The sequence below is a fragment of the Rhinichthys klamathensis genome, unplaced genomic scaffold, assembly GCF_029890125.1.
Source record: "Rhinichthys klamathensis goyatoka isolate OS25496 unplaced genomic scaffold, OSU_Roscu_1.1 h1tg000523l_1, whole genome shotgun sequence".
NCBI lineage: Eukaryota > Metazoa > Chordata > Actinopteri > Cypriniformes > Leuciscidae > Rhinichthys > Rhinichthys klamathensis.
The window spans coordinates 2,260,758-2,280,500 of record NW_026607002.1 but is presented as its reverse complement, the minus strand read 5'-3'; the positions used below and the strand labels follow the sequence as shown (position 1 = coordinate 2,280,500).

Sequence of the window (19,743 nt, the reverse complement as noted above, 5' to 3'; positions counted from 1 at the left end):
GAACGTTAAAAGGATGATACGACAAATATTTCGCTTTCCTTTGACACGGCAACCTTTTTCACGAATACATATGACTTCAAAGACAGACGCAGGTAATCGCACGCGCTCTGCCGATCCCTCTCATTCACTCTCTGTGCGAAGCCTCTGTAGGCTACACATCACCACGATAAACAGTCTTGTTTGTTATCATTATGAACTTGTTTAACATTCAATACACATGCATGAAGTTCAAAACAAGCAGTTAAATGTCTATAATAGCCTAATAGTATCAATATGTTGCATAACTACAGTCCTGTAATTCACTAAAAAAAAAAAAAAAAAAAAAATTCTAAATCTCTAAAATCGGATCAGATCGGATCGGATCGAATCGAATAATGATAATCGATTCAAGATCTTGAGAATCGGAATCGAATCGATTCTTGAAATTTGAATCGAAACCCAGCTCTAATTAGTTCCTATAACTATCTGGTGCAAAAGCCCCTATAGTGTTTCTTAAGAAAAGAAAAACGCTGTACTTACTCAAACATCAGTCTTTTATCTGTTCCGTACTAGGGATGTCCCGATCCGATCCACAGCATCGGTATCGTGCCGATACTGGCCCAGAACGCTAGATCGGAGTTCGGAGGGGAGAAAAAAATATGATCCGATACCTGCTTGAATATTAGCATTCCCCTTGTTGCGACATCCAGTTAAGCGGCGCAGCCTGCGGATTGGGCGGTTTTGCAATCTATTTTGCGGGCAAAAATGGGTTTGGGCGGGTGGATAAAAATTGGGCTTGTTTCGGATCAGTTCGGCGGGTTTTTGTAGCCGAAACACCGGCACTTCAGATCCTTCTTTCGGCGACCGCCTCACTCTCTCACTCACACACACACACACATCTCTGGCTGACGCGTGCCCCCTAAACTCACATCAGACACTCCCTCCCACTACCTTCGGTGTACTATAAACACGGTTTTGCAATCCGTCTCCTCAGTTTTTAAACTGTACACAAGATTTTGACGCATATGCAAGCAAGTATGTGTGCAGAGTGTGGAGCGCGGCCACGAACACTTTTCCTTTCAACAATGGAAACAACTTAAAATAGCTACTCTATCATTTCTGGTCATACAGAAAACAACTTATTTATATAACTTACGTCAATATTTATTTTTTTGCGCAGCTTTTGGTGTGTACAGTTCCAATTAAAATTTTGGTGTTCAACTTTGCATTTTAAAAATACAACAACCGTTAATGTTTCGTTTTACGGGTAAAAAAAAAAATTGATTCAAGAGTACACAAATCAATGGGTAATTTTTAAGCTTGTTAATGATTAACTTTAAACCCGTTGGTAGCTTTAAGTACTTAAGTAGACTACCTGTATTATTATTATTAATATTTTTTTTGTGTGTTTGAATAAAGGGTGGCAGTCTTTCATAATCAACTGTTGTTGTGGACTAGCCTGTATACTGGAGAAGTATTTGAGTGAGATGTTTTTAGGTTGCTAATTGAGCAAAGTGCTTGCATATATTTTATTAGTACAAGTTAAAGAATAAAATAGAATAAAATAAAAATATCGGATTGATATCGGTATCAGCAAATAGCCAAAGCTGCGGAATCGGTATCGGCATCGGAAGTGAAAAAGTGGTATCGGGACATCCCTATTCCGTACTGTACGTACACACCGCCGCCGACTTGAGCTTCCAAAGTTATCGGAAGTCATTCATTTTCAATGGAAGCTGGCTTCTCTCAGCTGCAAGGAGCATCAAATCCATCGGAGTCACATTTTGAGCAACCAGAGCGTCAATCAGAAAGTTGAAAGTAGCTCAACTTTATGGTAATGAGCCATGACACGGTTCAGCGGCAAAATGCCAGCAACCAATCGGAATATAGACGTCCTTCGCGTTGGCTGATTGCGGAGAAACATACAATGTAAACTTTCGTTCCTACCAAAACATTAATTGCGAGAAAATGGAGGAGAAGCTAATCATCGCCATTGCTGGGTTTCCTATCATTTATGATATGACGTTGTTTGCATAGAGGGACCAGTTACAAAAGGACGCTGAAAAGGTGCTCAAAGCATTCTTTAGAAATGTTGGCCCATATTGATAGGATAGCATCTTGCAGTTGATGGAGATTTGTGGGATGCACATCCAGGGCACGAAGCTCCCATTCCACCACATCCCAAAGATGCTCTATTGGGTTGAGATCTGGTGACTGTGGGGGCCATTTTAGTACAGTGAACTCATTGTCATGTTCAAGAAACCAATTTGAAATGATTCGAGCTTTGTGACATGGTGCATTATCCTGCTGGAATTAGCCATCAGAAGATGGGTACATGGTGGCCATAAAGGGATGGATATGGTCAGAAACAATGCTCAGGTAGGCCGTGGCATTTAAACAATCCCCAATTGGCACTAAGGGGCCTAAAGTGTGCTAAGGTTCTCAAAGTGTGGGGCGCGCCCCCCAGGGGGGGGGGGGGGGGCGCAAGGATACTGCAGGGGGGGCGCGGGAGATCAGCAGAAAAAAAAACCCGCTGTTGCAACAACATTCAAGTGCGTGCATGAATAGCGGTCAGCACTCTGCCTTAATAAGGGCCTGTTCACATATCGCGTCTTTTGCGGGCTGAAGTTTGTTATTTCAAATGTGTTATTTGTTATTTCAAATGCCGCATCGAGATAAAAACATCTCAACTTTTCAGAATTCCGCAAGCGCACCGTAGGTTAACGTGACAAGAACCAACCGGAGCGCAACCGCCCTAGCGCTTTGGAAAAAGAGGCATCGAACTGCAATTACATTGAATCGTTCTTCTTCCGACCGTTGACTTGTCACTGCTGGAACAAGCCCAACATAGAAGTTGCTCGCCGTAGAAAAGCACTTCTTCAGTGGACCGAAACTCAAGCTGCTTTTGTGAACTCGTCACACGCTGCTGTGAAATATTTTAGGGCTGCAACTAACGATTATTTTGATAATCGATTAATCGGACGATTATTTTTTCGATTGATCGATTAATCGGATAAAAAATTCAATTAGATTTTTTGTTTATTATGACTAAATAAAACCCGGTTACACTTTATTGTAAGGTGTCCTTGTTACAGTGTAATTATATATTTAAGTACAGAGTAATATTAAGTAACTACATGTACTTACTTACTATAGGAATAGGGTAGGATTAGGTTGAGGGTTAGTTGCATGTAATTATGCATAATTTACTGTTATTACTACAGTAAGTACATGTAACATATGTAACAAGGACACCGTAAAATAAAGTGTTACCTAAAACCCTAAATTAGGATATTTATGTGTAAAAGTGTACTTTAAAAAGTGCAAAAGCCACACATTGAGTTTTACAAATATCAATATTTGCATTGTTTTTAATGATAATTGCTGATGGCAAGTTGACAACCATGATTAATGTAAAAAAAAAAAACATTTATATCCAACATATTGTTTTAACACAATTTTTGTTAAAACAAATTTACAGACATGTTGTTCAGATGTGAAGATATAAACTAAAAACATCTCAAATATATAATTCATTTAATTTTTATTCAAAATTAATTGAATTATAAGGATAATTTGTAAAAATAAATATAGAAAGACTGAAAACAAGCGTGTGAACGTAGAGGCGCAGTAGATCGCGTTTGAAAAACAATTAAAACTTAATAGTAGACAAATGCTATATAAAGAGAACGTAATGGAGGTACGCAGCAAGCTAACAGGCTTGATTAAAAAGACAGGAAAAATTATGCATTAGTGCACAAACATTCGCTGAAAACCACTGAGTACAGTGACTAAAAAACAATAATTTACTGCTGCTGTTATTAACTGCCTTTATATTTAGTGCTTCGCTTTGTAAAGACCGTTTTAATTTAATATTTCTGCGGTAGCACTATTTTAATCCATCACTTATGTTGCGAGCGAACTGATTGCGCAACCTGATGCTCGAGACGCAAAATACAGACATCCCAAGTCTCCCGGAAGTTCTGGAAGTCACCCGCATATTGATAGCGGCTCGCAAATTAGTTCAAACTCCCGGGATTTGAGCACGCAAGCAAGAGCGCGCATGCGAGACAGAAGAGACTGTGCTCCAAACCGTGTAGCGCGAGCGCGCGGCAGAGCAACGGAGGGAGAGAGACCTTGCGTGTGTGCCTCATGAAGCGCGTGTAAGACAGAGAGCATCCTGATTGGCCTGTTTCAACCAATCACCAGTAAACGCTCCCCGTGACGTAAGCAGACCAACTAATCGATAATGACATTCGTTGACAACGATTTTCATAATCGATTATTATCGATTTTATCGATTAGTTGTTGCAGCCCTAAAATATTTTAATGTTTTTGTTTATTTAAATTAAAAGTTAAGTTCTGTATTATTATTCTCTCTTACTGTTATGTGAAATAATGGCATTACAAAGTGAAACTATTGCAGGTGCTTTTCATTGCACTTTTTTTTAAATCTTTCGGTTTTTTTTTTTGGGGGGGGGGCAGATTTATTTAAATAATAATAATAATAATAATTTATTACATCTATATAGCGCTTTTTCTAGGCACTCAAAGCGCTTCACATGGAAGGGGGAATCTCCTCAACCACCACAAGGTTCCAAGGTTCCTTAAAGAATTAAGGGGGCATGACGAAAAAAGTTTGAGAACCACTGCCCCACACCATTACACCACCACCACCAGCCTGCACAGTGGTAACAAGGCATGATGGGTCCATGTTCTCATTCTGTTTATGCCAAATTCTGACTCTACCATCTGAATGTCTCAGCAGAAATTGAGACTCATCAGACTAGGCAAAAAAAATTCCAGTCTTCAACTGTCCAATTTTGATGAGCTTTTGCAAATTGTAGCCTCTTTTTCCTATTTGTAGTGGAGATGAGTGGTACCCGGTGGGGTCTTCTGCTGTTGTAGCCCATCCGCCTAAAGGTTGTGCGTGTTGTGGCTTCACAAATGCTTTGCTGCATACCTCGGTTGTAACGAGTGGTTATTTCAGTCAAAGTTGCTCTTCTATCAGCTTGAATCAGTCGGCCCATTCTCCTCTGACCTCTAGCATCAACAAGGCATATTCGCCCCAAAGGACTGCCGCATAGTGAATGTTTTTCCCTTTTCATACCATTCTTAGTAAACCCTAGAAATGGTTGTGCGTGAAAATCCCAGTAACTGAGCAGATTGTGAAATACTCAGACCGGCCCGTCTGGCACCAACAACCATGCCACGCTCTAAATTGCTTAAATCACCTTTCTTTCCCATTCTGACATTCAGTTTGGAGTTCAGGAGATTGTCTTGACCAGGACCACACCCCAAATGCATTGAAGCAACTGCCATGTGATTGGTTGATTAGATAATTGCATTAATGAGAAATTGAACAGGTGTTCCTAATAATCCTTTAGGTGAGTGTATATAACAGAAGAGTTCATTTGCAAATACAGATAACTCCGTTCTTATTCATTTTCATCATGTTTTTTTTTCAACTTGTAACAAACAACTTGTGCCAATTGGGAGAGGGTGTGCAAAGTGTTTAATTAAACTTTCATGTAATATATTTTTTGGATGTATTGTGAGTAACTGGTTGTGTAGCCTACACTTGGCACATAATATCTAAATATCGATTAATCAATCGATATAGCCCTGAATCGTAATCGTATGGTAGAATTTTTTTTAGGTATCTGCAAATATCGTATCGCTGGCTGAGAGAATCGATATCATAGCGTGATTAACTGTCCGACTTACACCCCTACTTACAATACAGGAAACAAAGTATACTATAACTATTGCAATGCGATGAAAGGGTAGTTTGATTTCTAACATTATTCTCTCAACAGACATTTACATCAATAGTCTGGCTGTGCTCAGAATATCGATACAACAATACATCGTCATGAACTCCTGGCGATGCGCGTATCGATACAGCAGCTGCCGTATCGATACTGTTGTGCTTTTGAATGTAGCCAATCAGGGCTCGAATTTCGGCGCGGGATTGTGGGTATTGCGCATAATTTTAATCATTACCGCAGCTGAGCTCTCCCACTTATAATGCGGGAAATTCCCGCAAACATTGATTTACTTTAGCATGTAAGTTGTATTAGTAAATGAATCCACACATATTATAAAATCAAATCAGTAATTTAAAAACTTTCTGCGAGACGCAATTTCACAAACAGTGTGAGTTCAATGGTGCTGCGTCTTCTCTCTCTCGTCTCTCAAAACGGCTGCTCAAGGCAAGCGTCCAGCGCTGCAGCCGGTGAAACTACACGCTCGCGTTTAGGAGTCGGGACATGACGGAATATTCACTGCTTAATCGGGCCAGCATTGCATCGTGACTAAAGTTTACCATTTGCACGTCTTTAAGTCTTAACAGTTTAAACATTCAAAGGATTTTAAACTATTCAGCACTTGCGCGCTCTCTGAGAGTTGGTTTTCTCTGCGTGCATGAAATCGGAACGTGCGCACTGTTGACGTTGACAGCAGCGCAGATTTATAGAAATGGATAGAAAATAGTGCCGATTAAAACTGAGGTATGAATTAATGAAGCTTTGAAACGCAAATCATTTTTTCACGTAAAAACGCACAGTTTTGTGGCCCCGGAAAATAACCGGGAGTACTTCATTGAAAAACTTCCAGCGGCCAGAACTCTGACCAGGGAGGTGTGGGTCAGTGTTAGGGCTGTCGCGGTGAAGAAATTTCCCTTGCGGTAATTTTGAGTGGCTCAATAACGCGGTATGCGGTATTACCGCCATTTATTTATTTATATTTATTTGTTGCTATATAAATACGTGTTATGATGTGGTCAGCATACACAAATACAATGTAACCGAAACCAAACAGCGTTTCTGCGCATTGAAAGGCTGTCACTCAGCGCGCACATTGTTACGCCAACGGACTTGTCTGTTTTGAGTGAGTCATTAAACCGTTCATCAACGAAAACGTTCAAAAAGCTGATTCCTTAAATGATATATGTAATGAAACAAGGTGTTATTTTTTAACTTTGAGCTCCACTTTGCAAGGCTCAGCTGGCCAGCAATGCTTCACTTTTGGGCAAACCTGAAGCAATGCTTCACAAAATAAACCAATGGCATTGATTCAATGCGTGACTCGCTGCTTTCCCCCCACGACTTCCTCGCGCTGTGCTGACCAGCGCTGACGCCAATCATGGTAAATACCCTTACACGTTAAAAGGATGATATGACAAATATTTCGCTTTCCTTGGAAACGGCAACCTTTTCACGAACATGACTTGACTTCAAAGACAGACGCAGGTAATCGCACGCGCTCAGTCGATCACATTCACTGTCTGTTTAGGCAAATCCACGAAGTCCTCTGTACAAATGACCATGATAAACAGTCTTGTTATCATTATTAACTTACTTAACATTCAATACACATGGTACGAACTAGGAAGGGTGGCCTTATGAAAAGAGAAAACGCGGTTCGCGGTTGCTGCGGTTACTTGCATTCCTCTGCGGTTGGCCTGTCAGTAGCGCGGTATTGCAATATTGCAGTTATCGCGACAGCCCTAGTCAGTGTGTATGCACTATAGTGCTGGTAAGGATTGCATACAACTTCATGTCTTAAATGGGCGAACTAACCCTTTAACAAGGGTCATTCGGTTTCATTGGATGAACAGACTTGTCAGCGCACTTGTGTTGTCATGAGTTCTAATCACAAATAACAACAGATGTAGATTAAGTTAAAGTAGCTAGGCTACCTAAAAGAAACATAAATTGCAGTCATTTAAATGTTTTCAACAAGTTGCATTTATCGATCTGGATATACAGGTCCTTCTAAAAAAATTAGCATATTGTGATAAAGTTCATTATTTTCCATAATGTAATGATACAAATTAAACTTTCATATATTTTAGATTCATTGCACACCAACTGAAATATTTCGGGTCTTTTATTGTTTTAATACTGATGATTTTGGCATTCAGCTCATGAAAACCCAAAATTCCTGTCTCAAAAAATTAGCATATCATGAAAAGGGTCTCTAAACGAGCTATTAGCCTAATCATCTGAATCAACTAATTAACTCTAAACACCTGCAAAAGATTCCTGAGGCTTTTAAAAACTCCCAGCCTGTTTCATTACTCAAAACCGCAATCATGGGTAAGACTGGCGACCTGACTGCTGTCCAGAAGGCCATCATTGACACCCTCAAGCAAGAGGGTAAGACAGAAAGAAATTTCTGAACAAATAGGCTGTTCCCAGAGTGCTGTATCAAGGCACCTCAGTGGGAAGTCTGTGGGAAGGAAAAAGTGTGGCAAAAAACGCTGCACAACGAGAAGAGGTGACCGGACCCTGGGGAAGATTGTGGAGAAGGACCGATTCCAGACCTTGGGGGACCTGCGGAAGCAGTAGACTGAGTCTGGAGTAGAAACATCCAGAGCCACCGTGCACAGGCGTGTGCAAGAAATGGGCTACAGGTGCCGCATTCCCCAGGTCAAGCCACTTTTGAACCAGAAACAGCGGCAGAAGCGCCTGACTTGGGCTACAGCAGGGCTCGAATTTCGGCGCGGGATTGCGGGTATTGCGCATAATTCTAATCATTCCCGCAGGTCTCCCATTTATAATGCGGGATATTCCCGCAATCGTAATCCACACAGATTATAAAATCAAATCATTATTTTAACAACTCTCTGCCAGACGCAATTTCACAAACAGCGTGAGTGTTCAGCGGTGCCGCGTCTTCTAGCCTATCTCTTCTCTCATAATGTGTTGCGCAAGGCAAGCATCAAGCGCTGCGAAGATAATACACACTCGCGTTTAGGAGTCGGGACATGACGGAATATTCACTTGCACAATCGAGCCAGCAGTGCATCGTGACTGAAGTTTACCATTTGCACGTCTTTAAGTCTTACCAGTTTAAACATTCAAGCGATTTTAAACTAATCAGTGCTCGCGCGCTCTCTGAGAGATTATTTTCTATGCGCACATTCATAGAAAATCCGCCTCAAAAACAGCTGGCCAGTAACAAAAGTTATTTTTCGCGGATTATATTGCGGTCTTCGTGAGTATACTCTAAACATAGTCGCTTTTGTCTTTAATAAGCATAAAACGCATGCCAGTATAATGAACACACTTCACAGGATCCGTGCACTAGCTCTTAAAGTGACGGCAGCCATATGTGTGTGTGTTAATTTTGTTGTCAAAACAACAAAAGACAGCTTTAAGTTAAAGGAATCAGGATTAATAGCCTATGTATTTAATTTATTCAGGACTAAAATACTACCCAGTGTTATTTTCCATTTGATTGTGACTTTGTTGTGATTTTCCATTTGAAAGTGACTTTATTCAGTTTCTGTATATGAATACTAGTGTTAGACCTATTCAAAAACTTTTCTCTTTATTTGTATCTTTATTCTATTGTATTTGTTTGTGCTACTTTTTTCAATTTAATTAAACAATTTAAATCAAGCTTCCTTGTGTTGTGTAAATTTACAACCCCATTGTAAAAATGCAATGAGCACAAACATTTAGGCAAGATAAATGTAATAATTTTGTTTGGAAAAAATGTTTTTCCCTTTCTCCCCCTCAAACAAAAAAAATCCCCCCCATGAGAATCATCTAAGGGGGGATTTCCCCCCCCATTTTCCAAAACGAAATTCAGGCCCTGCTACAGAGAAGCAGCACTGGACTGTTGCTCAGTTTTGCATGACATTCGGAAATCAAGGTGCCAGAGTCTGGAGGAAGACTGGGGAGAAGGAAATGCCAAAATGCCTGAAGTCCAGTGTCAAGTACCCACACAGTCAGTGATGGTCTGGGGTGCCATGTCAGCTGCTGGTGTTGGTGCACTGTGTTTTATCAAGGGCAGGGTCAATGCAGCTAGCTATCAGGAGATTTTGGAGCACTTCATGCTTCCATCTGCTGAAAAGCTTTATGGAGATGAAGATTTCATTTTTCAGCACGACCTGGCACCTGCTCACAGTGCCAAAACCACTGGTAAACACTGACCATGGTATTACTGTGCTCAATTGGCCTGCCAACTCTCCTGACCTGAACCCCATAGAGAATCTGTGGGATATTGTGAAGAGAAAGTTGAGAGACGCAAGACCCAACACTCTGGATGAGCTTAAGGCCGCTATCGAAGCATCCTGGGCCTCCATAACACCTCAGCAGTGCCACAGGCTGATTGCCTCCATGCCACGCCGCATTGAAGAAGTCATTTCTGCAAAAGGATTCCTGACCAAGTATTGACTATTGTGAGTGCATAACTGAACATAATTATTTGAAGGTTGACTCTTTTTTTGTATTAAAAACACTTATTTTATTGGTCGGATGAAATATGCTAATTTTTTTAGACAGGAATTTTGGGTTTTCATGAGCTGTATGCCAAAATCATCAGTATTAAAACAATAAAAGACCTGAAATATTTCAGTTGGTGTGCAATGAAATGAATCTAAAATATATGAAAGTTTAATTTTTATCATTACATTATGGAAAATAATTAACTATCACAATATGCTAATTTTTTGAGAAGGACCTGTATACAGCCTAATTTTATAATGGATCTATTATTTTTATATAAAAACACATATATCAGTTTATTTTACTCTGCTATGATATTTAGATCTCTTTTTTGAACAACCAGCTGTGACGCGTCCGTATCATTTTCCCTGGATATCAAGCAGCAATGCTAATAGGGTCATGAACATGAAGATTTATAAAATAAAAAATAATTTCTTTGTTTCTTTCAGGACAATTCTGTATTTACTACTGCATCTTCTTAGAAGTATGCCAAAGGCATAGATTCAATTCCCAGGGAAAGCAAGAACTGATAAGACTGTAAAATGTGTACCTTGAAATTAAATGTAAGTTGCTCAAACATTGTACATTATGCTCAGTAGCATGAACTTGAATGTTTTGTATCTAATGTCTTGTGTTGGACATTTAGAGAACACTTTGTCTTTAGTGATTAAAGTGCCGTGAAAAACACAGAGTGGCAAGTGCAACCACAAATTGTATTACTGAAATAAGCAGAACATATGATATAGTGATGATGAATTATTACAAATATAGGCCTACTGATTATGTTGCTGAGAAATGATTTAAAGCAACACCAAGTAACTTTTCCTCTGCAGTCACCCTACAGGTTGGAAGTGGAATTGTCCATTACTGCTGTCGTAAATAATTTAGCCTACATCACTAAAGCAACACCAAGTAAGATTTTTTACCTCAAAATAATGTTTTCAAAATCGTTTCAGTGGTTCATCAAGTCATGACATGATGAAATGCACGTATGCCACCCCTTTGCGGCCCTTTATCTGATGTATCCACGCTATGTAAGATTGCCAGATCGGGTTGCGTTTCTGTAGTCCGAATGAGACATAAGAAAACTACAAATTTCACTTGCTTTACGGCAAGCGTTACAATTGCCGATAGTTGGAGCGTACTCGACAGTAGACTACAACTACATGTAAGATACCTACCAGCCGGTAGCTTTTGAATTGTCATCATGATTCCAAAGCCGGTGCTGGATAAACAGAGAGCATATGTGCGTGCGTGCGCGTGCGACAGTAGGATGCGGTAGGCTAAATTATTTACGACAGAAGTAATGGACAATTCCACTTCCAACCTGTAGGGTGACTGCAGAGGAAAAGTTACTTGGTGTTGCTTTAAATCATTTCTCAGCAACATTAAAATAAATAAATAATAAATAAATAAATGCTTGACATGTCCCTTTAACCACAGCAGTATTGCTGCTCAATTTAAATTAAGCCACAAATTGGCATCATAACAATAATCTGCGAATACACACGCACTGCAAAGACACAATGTCAATATAGCATAATTTATTTAATATATTTACAGTTGTCATCAGATACAAATTTCATTGAAACGAATGTAACAAAATAATGTGGGCGTGGTCTGTGTGTCGCGACATTAAAACTTCCCTTAAAAAGGCGTCTGAAACACACAGCGGTGCAGCGCAGAGTAAACAACAGAGTCCTAATGTGATACAAACATTTAACAATAACGTGGAAAGCTTTTAAATCTGCTCAGTGACAAATTAGCTGTGATGAATCTGTCACCGTTTAACATCTGCTGGAAATACAGGTAAAACTGTCTGCGTGCACGCGCAATTCCCCAGTTAACATGATCCCCAGTTGAAGTTGATCCGTAACCGTCACTTGATGTTACTGGGTTTCTGGCACAATTTAGCCTTATGAAAGCCTCAAACGCTTCAGAAAGCCGCGGATTCCCATCACCACTGTTAATCTAATGTAGATTGTAACATTATCAACATAATCTAATTGTTGATTGGTTTTACAGAGGAGAAGCTTTTTGTCATTTTATCAACAAGGGGGAAACATCGAGCCCTGCTTACATTAGATATGACTAAGCATTAAAAACTCTGTTTACCAGGTTTCATTTGTTCATTACATAAAATGAAAACACAACTCACAATCTTAACAAATTGCACTGTGAAAACCAGTCAGTAACGAGTTTACGCTTCACGAGCGTAATGAACAACATCAGTCAGTTCGTTTAAATTCATTTCTGAGAGATTCACTAAATGAACTGACTCGTGTAGTCGTTTGGATTTAGATTTCTCCTATTAAATGATAAAATGAATGTACTCACAGTCTGTAAAACAGCAGATTTAGAGCAGAATGAACGGCTGTGTTCCACTTCTCATGTTTATGTTCCCTTCCCTCGCTCACTTCTCTTCTTCTCCTAGACTCGGATGTGTGTCATTGCTTCGGTTGCTCGAGCGCCTCTACTGGCGGAACACGGGCATGAAATAGAAGCTGCTTGGGTCTCAAATCATTATATTCCCATAATTCAATTAAAACAAAAGAGCCGACTAAGTCTACTGTGCAGTACTGTTATTTCTTTGTGGTAGGCTATGTTAATCTTTTATCTTCTCAAAAGTTGTGTTATTATCAGAAATGAGCTCTATATTTGCAGCACTGTAAGACAATATACTTCAATTCAGTTAATAGAGAAGCTGAAAGAATATTGATGAGGGTGTATTGCTGTAATCAGACATCGATTAAATGTGTGCGAATTATAGACAAAGGAATAGTTTGCAATTCAGAGTTATTGATATGTAAGTAAAACTACTCATGTTGCTGAAACTATTGCATTTACTAAAACACAATGGACTCAAAAAGCTGCATATATTCAGCTCTGACACGTTGCTTTTTGATGCTGTAATCATGGCATGATGTTGCATTTAAATGATAGGGATTTGATTCCTATGAATAAATGTGTACCTCAATTGCAATGTGAGTCACTTTAGATAAAAGCATCTGCCAAATCATTGACGGAATTGTTTTCACTAAAAATTGTTTGTAATAAACACATTCATCATTAAGATGTTTTCAACTACAAAACGTTGCTTCTGGCTAAAATACGAGTCCATAATGTTTTTTTTCTTCAGTGAAAAAGTCGTCTCGTCTGAATCAGGAGAGAAATATGCACAGACGAAGCAGAGAAAAGTGCAGATAATTTTTTATCATAGGGAAACTATTCCTTTAATGTGAATGGGAATTTGCAACATGATTTTGTAACACTGATACATTAAAAAAATATAAAGATCCAGTAAAGCACAAACCTTTTGGCTGCTGCAATAAAAACACTTTTTTTGCATGACATTTATTTGTATTTATTGTATTTTTTTTTTTTGTATATAATTCTCAGTTATATAGAAAACTGATTAGGGAAACAATAATTTTTTCAATAGGCCTAAGTATTGTCCAGATTTCGAAATCACTCAAATCAAATTCCCTACTTGTCCATAATGCGTAGAAACTCAAATCAAACTATTTACCTGAAAGTTATGATCAGAAGATTAACTTTGTTCACTTAGATACTGCTTCTTCTTTTCCTGTGGGAAGATGGGAATATTCCCCAGCATTTAAACTCTCATGAACGGCTGTGGGAGCTTCACTGACTGAAGGAGTGAATTGTGGTCGTTGTTGCTCATTTAGCAGATGATCATCACACTTACAATCACAGATTATTCAGCTTTACGTGTTTTGATCAAATGAACTATATGCTCAGAGGAACATATGGTTTATATTTAACATGTCATGTAAACCCAATCCTTAAATCAACATACACTGCACACACACTCCTCGTCTCCCACTCTCACACATGTTTATGCAGTCCCCAGTCCACAGTCTAGCTTGTCCGTCTCTCTCACACACATCTATTCAAGAACACAATATTTCACAAAACACAATGATTATAAAGAATAATATTAAAATCTTAGTCTTAACATTTAAAAAAAAATATCAGAGAAATATTACCAGTGGTGGAGGAAGTACTGAATCTCAGTAAGTAAAAGTACAAATAACCAGAGACATATTTACTTTAGTAAAAGTAGAAGTACCACAATGACAACCCTACTTCAGTAAAAAGTACCTGATTTTAAATGTACTTTAAGTATTAAAAGTAAAAGTACTTGCATAACAATTTATTCTCTTAATGTCTATATTCTAATGATTAATAAAACAATTAATTCTAACTCATTCAACCTAATACTCATTTAATGATGTTCAATATGATGGAAAAGCAGATATATTTTAAGTTTTTGTCACCATTTCTGAACAAGCTTGCAATTAGGCAATATACATATCAAGCTTACTATATAGCCTACCCTTACTATATACGGCATATATATATATATATATATATATATATATATATATTATAAACACATATTATGTTAAAACGCCGTATATGACGGCGTTTGTCTGTAAACGCGATTCATTTATGGCGTAATTCTGAACCTCTTGGCTTGCCATACTAATCCTAACCAAACGTATAATACACACGCACCCCACATCACTACTAAACCTACCTTTCTTTTATTGTCTATGAAACCTACCAATGCGTTTCCTATGCATGTAAAAACTCATTTTCGCGTATAAATTGCACGATAAACACACTGCGTGCTATAGAGACGCATTTAGTGTGACCGGGTTGATATATCTATGGCAACCAAACTTCACTGGTGAGACAGAAACGTGCGATGAACGGACGGTCAGGAAGACGTTTTGGCAGGGGAAAAACTGATCAGAAAATTTAACGAAAATGTAACAGAACGTTGTAGAAATGTAGTGGAGTAGAAAGTAGCCGATAATAATTGCTGCAAAATGTAACGAAGTAAAAGTAAAAAGTATGAACTATTGATTCTACTTAAATAAAGTAGGGCCTACAGATACGTGAAAAAATTACTTAAGTAAAGTAACGAAGTATTTGTACTTCGTTACATTCCACCACTGAATATTACTGTAATGTTGTTTCATTCGACAGGGTTTATTTAGTTGCTGATTGCACATTTTCTTTTACATAACACATAATAAGCAAAAGGCAAGTTATAGTGCAGTGTATATTCTCCAAATGTTCCAAAACCAAATAATCCGTTAGTAATTGGATTGACGGCCAGTGGTGGAATGTACGAAATACTTCGTTACTTTACTTAAGTAATTTTTTCACGTATCTGTACTTTACTTAAGTAGAATCAATAGTGCATACTTTTTACTTTTACTTCGTTACATTTTGCAGCAATTATTATACTTTCTACTCCACTACATTTCTACAACGTTCTGTTACATTTTCGTTCAATTTTCTGATCAGTTTTTCCCCTGCCAAAACGTCTTCCTGACCGTCCGTTCATCGCACGTTTGTCTCACCAGTGAAGTTTGGTTGCCATAGATATATCAACCCGGTCACACTAAATGCGTCTCTATAGCACGCAGTGTGTTTATCGTGCAATTTATACGCGAAAATTAGTTTTTACATGCATAGGAAACGCATTGGTAGGTTTCATAGACAGTAAAAGAAAGGTAGGTTTAGTAGTGATGTGGGGTTGTGTGGGGTGCGTGTGTATTAAGCCTGGAACACACCAAGCCGACGGTCGGCCGTCGGGCAGTTTTTGTGCGTCGGCCGACTGAGTTTCCTCGGTGTGTTCCGCACGGGTCCGTGCCGTCGGCTGAAGTTGGTCCTCGTCGGCTTTGTTTCGGCCGATTCGGCATGTTGAATCGGCGTCGGGCCGTCGGTGAAAGAGGGAACTCTGATTGGCTGTTCAGCTTAGTGAAAGAGTCAATGCACAAGAATAATAGCAAAACAGCGAGCAAAGAAGTCAAAACTCTACAGATAGAAGGCTGTTCTTATGTTACGTCATCTTACCTGGGTGTTCCTTGGCGAATATTTCAATATTAACATGAGCGGAGTGGAATAAAGAAAGTGTTTAGCAGGATTGATATTTAAAACGGTAAGCACGCACTGCTTTGTTTATGGTTTGTGTATCTGCAGCGTCGGTGTCCCCTTTTTGAATGACGATTATAGAGAATATATCTGCAGAAATAGACAGTTGTCTCAGTTACACGCAGGCGCAGAACACGCATTCTAGCTGACAGTCGGCTGTAGTTCTCTCGGTGTGTTTAAGTGCAGCTTTTTACCCCAACCAGAGGCAACGAGAGGCGACAACACAGTCGGCTTTCATCGGCGCTAGTTCGTCGGCGTCGGCTTGGTGTGTTCTAGGCTTTATACGTTTGGTTAGGATTAGTATGGCAAGCCAAGAGGTTCAGAATTACGCCATAAATGAATCGCGTACAGCCAAACGCCGTCATATACGGCATTTTAACATAATATGTGTTTATATATATATATATATATATATATATATATATATATACCGTATATAGTAAGGGTAGGCTATATAGTAAGCTTGATGTGTATATTGCCTAATTGCAAGCTTGTTCAGAAATGGTGACAAAAACTTAAAATATAACTGCTTTATGAGTATTAGGTTGAATGAGTTAGAATTAACTGTTTTATAAATCATTAGAATATAGACATTAAGAGAATAAATTGTTATGCAAGTACTTTTACTTTTAATACTTAAAGTACATTTAAAATCAGGTACTTTTTACTTTTTACTTAAGTAGGGTTGTCATTGTGGTACTTCTACTTTTACTGAAGTAAATATGTCTCTGGTTATTTGTACTTTTACTTACTGAGATTCAGTACTTCCTCCACCACTGTTGACGGCTCAATCGGACTGAAAAGCCTTGTAAACACCTTAATCGTTCAGATTGAGCTCGATTTTAATGAAATTTCGATCGGATTGAAAGGGGTGGTTTATTCCTTTTCATAACCCGGTCGAGAGAACATGTATCGGGTGGAAAACCGAGGCCGAACAACTGCGCATGTGCAATGACGTTGAAATAGCGTAATAACGTATGACACACGGAACAAGCTGTTCTTTCTGGTGAATAAAGTATCATATAAATTAATGTCCCGCCATTCTCAAATTCTCTATTTTGTGAATCAGTGTTCTTGAATACATGTGTGTGAGAGAGACATTGGGACATGCATGAACTGATGTGAGTGTGTGTATCTCTCCTATGCTGACACATAAAATAAATTAAAGAGATCTCTTGGCAAAATAACTCTTGGTGTCTGGTCCCTTGAATTGAACAACAGGAAAAGCTTAATTTCTAAATCTACATTGTCCTTTCACTCAGCGTCTGTGAAGTGGAGCAGGACAACGTCCCACCAGTCCTTGTTTTAGATTCTCATCTGAAGTATTACTCGACAGCATCAGAGGTATGTGTACGAACATCTTTACTTGGGGTTCACATGTTCAATATGGCATACACTTCCGGTACACGCATACAGCGTCTTACGTACACATGTATTACGTAGACTATCACAACATCCCCCCTGTTTAACATAAATGTGTAAACACCTCAGACAACCAATACAACAACAAGATTGCTTCTTTTTTTTCGTATAACATAAGATTCTTAACAAAAATATGTCAAGCTTTTTTTTTTTCAATAGAGTGCACATTATAACAATAATGAACAATAACAACCTGTTTGGTGGTTACATGTGCAAAATAAGCATTCAGTCCATATTTGGTATTCTTTTTACTGCTTGACTATTAATTCAGCTTTACACATAGTCCCTGTATTGCGCTGGCTTGACAATGACCCGCCCAGACCTTGTGCATGTTGGTCTTGTTGTCTCAGTACCTGTATTGTCTGCTTTTGTTTCAAGAGGTTGTGTGATTTTGTCTTCAACTGGATTCTTGTGGCTTTGTTCAACCACATCTCTTTTGGGTGTTTCAGCGAATTGTACTTTTTTCTGGATTTTCTGTGTGTGTGGTGCATACATTTCACGGAGTTGGCTCCTAGTACGTCTGACTGTGTTTCCATTTGGTGTTTGGATCAGGTAACTTCTCGGCTCCTTGCATCTTTCCACAATAGTCCCTGGGTGCCATGTTTTCCTCTCCTTGTCCAGCACTCTCACACTCTGTCCACGAAACAATGGTGGCAAGTCTCTACCACTACATTGATCATGGTGTGTTTTCATCCTTGTAATCCCTTTTTCCAGGTGCTGTCTATGTTCAAGTTTACCTGAATCTGCATGACTTGGTAGGAGTGTGGTGATTGGTCTGCCAAGGAGTAATTCTGCAGGGGATGGTAACTCACTGTCAATGGGTGTCGCTCGCACCTGCATCAGAGCCACTTGTACATCTCCTTTGTGTTGTATTGTTTTTTTGATGATGGATTTGATGTGTCTCACATGTCTTTCAATAAATCCATTGCTTTTTGGGTAGTGTGGTGAACTTATGATGTGTTCGATTCCCCAATCAGCTATGAACTTCCTGAAAGGTTGTCCCGTGTACTGTGGTCCGTTATCTGTCATTATTTCATCTGGTCGACCAAATAAAGACATATAACTTTGCATTTTTTGTGCAACTGCATGGCTACTCACTGGTATGGGCATTTCGTCAACTAATGGGTACTTGGAATACCTGTCCACTGTAAGGAGGTACTGATGTCCATGGATCTCGAATAGATCTGACGCCAGGTATTGCCATGGCTTTGTGGGTATTTTGTGTGGAATGAGAGGTTCTTTTGGTTGTGCATCTTGATGTTCTGCACAGGTACTGCAAGATCTGCACAGTTTTTCAATGTCTGTGTTTATCTTTGTCCAATATACACTTTCTCTAGCCAACCTGCGTGTTTTTTCAATACCTTGGTGGGCTGTGTGGAGTTGAGTCAGAATGTCGCTGGTCATGGATTCTGGAATAAGCACTTGTCTGCCCTTAAATACAACTCCAGCTTCTATGGCAAGTTCATCTCGGAAAGGCCAATAGCTGCGTAGGTCTTTTGGCAGGTCTTGAATTCTGTCAGGCCATCCCTGATGAATGATTTCTTTTAGCACACTGAGCTTGGGGTCTTTTGCAGTCTCAGTTCTGAGAATCTCCTGTTTGTTTGGGGAGAAGTTTACAATTGCAATAGTATGATGCTCAGGGTCTTCAAATTCGGTATCCAGCCCATCAATGCGTTCATCAAGTTCAATGTCTTCATTGTTTTCAGGGTTTGGCAGGCGGCTGAGAGTGTCAGCTAGAATCATTTGGCATCCAGGACGATACACGATGCTGTAGTTGTATCCCTGTGTTTTGATCAGCATGCGTTGTAGCCTGGGAGGAGCAGCATGCAGAGGCTTTGTGCATATGGTGCGAGAGGTTTGTGATCCGTTACTACGATGAATGATTTGCCGTACAAGTATGTGTGATATCGCTGCATACCATACACAATAGCAAGCATTTCTCTTTCAATGTTGCTGTATCTTGATTGACATTCAGTTAATGTCTTCGAACCGAAAGCAATGGGCCTGTTGTCTTGCACCAGTGCTACACCAATGCCTCTCTGTGATGCATCTACCTCCAGTGTGAGGGTGGCTGCTGGATTGTAGTACTTTAAGCAAGCATCAGCAGTCACTGTTTTCTTTAGGTCAT

The 19,743-nt window shown here is 39.3% G+C and overlaps 1 pseudogene; it reads left to right on the top strand.

Moving 5' to 3' along the window:
* Positions 1 to 19,743, top strand: part of LOC130073138 (zinc finger protein 585A-like) — a 128,876-nt pseudogene that overhangs the window by 6,631 nt on the left and 102,502 nt on the right.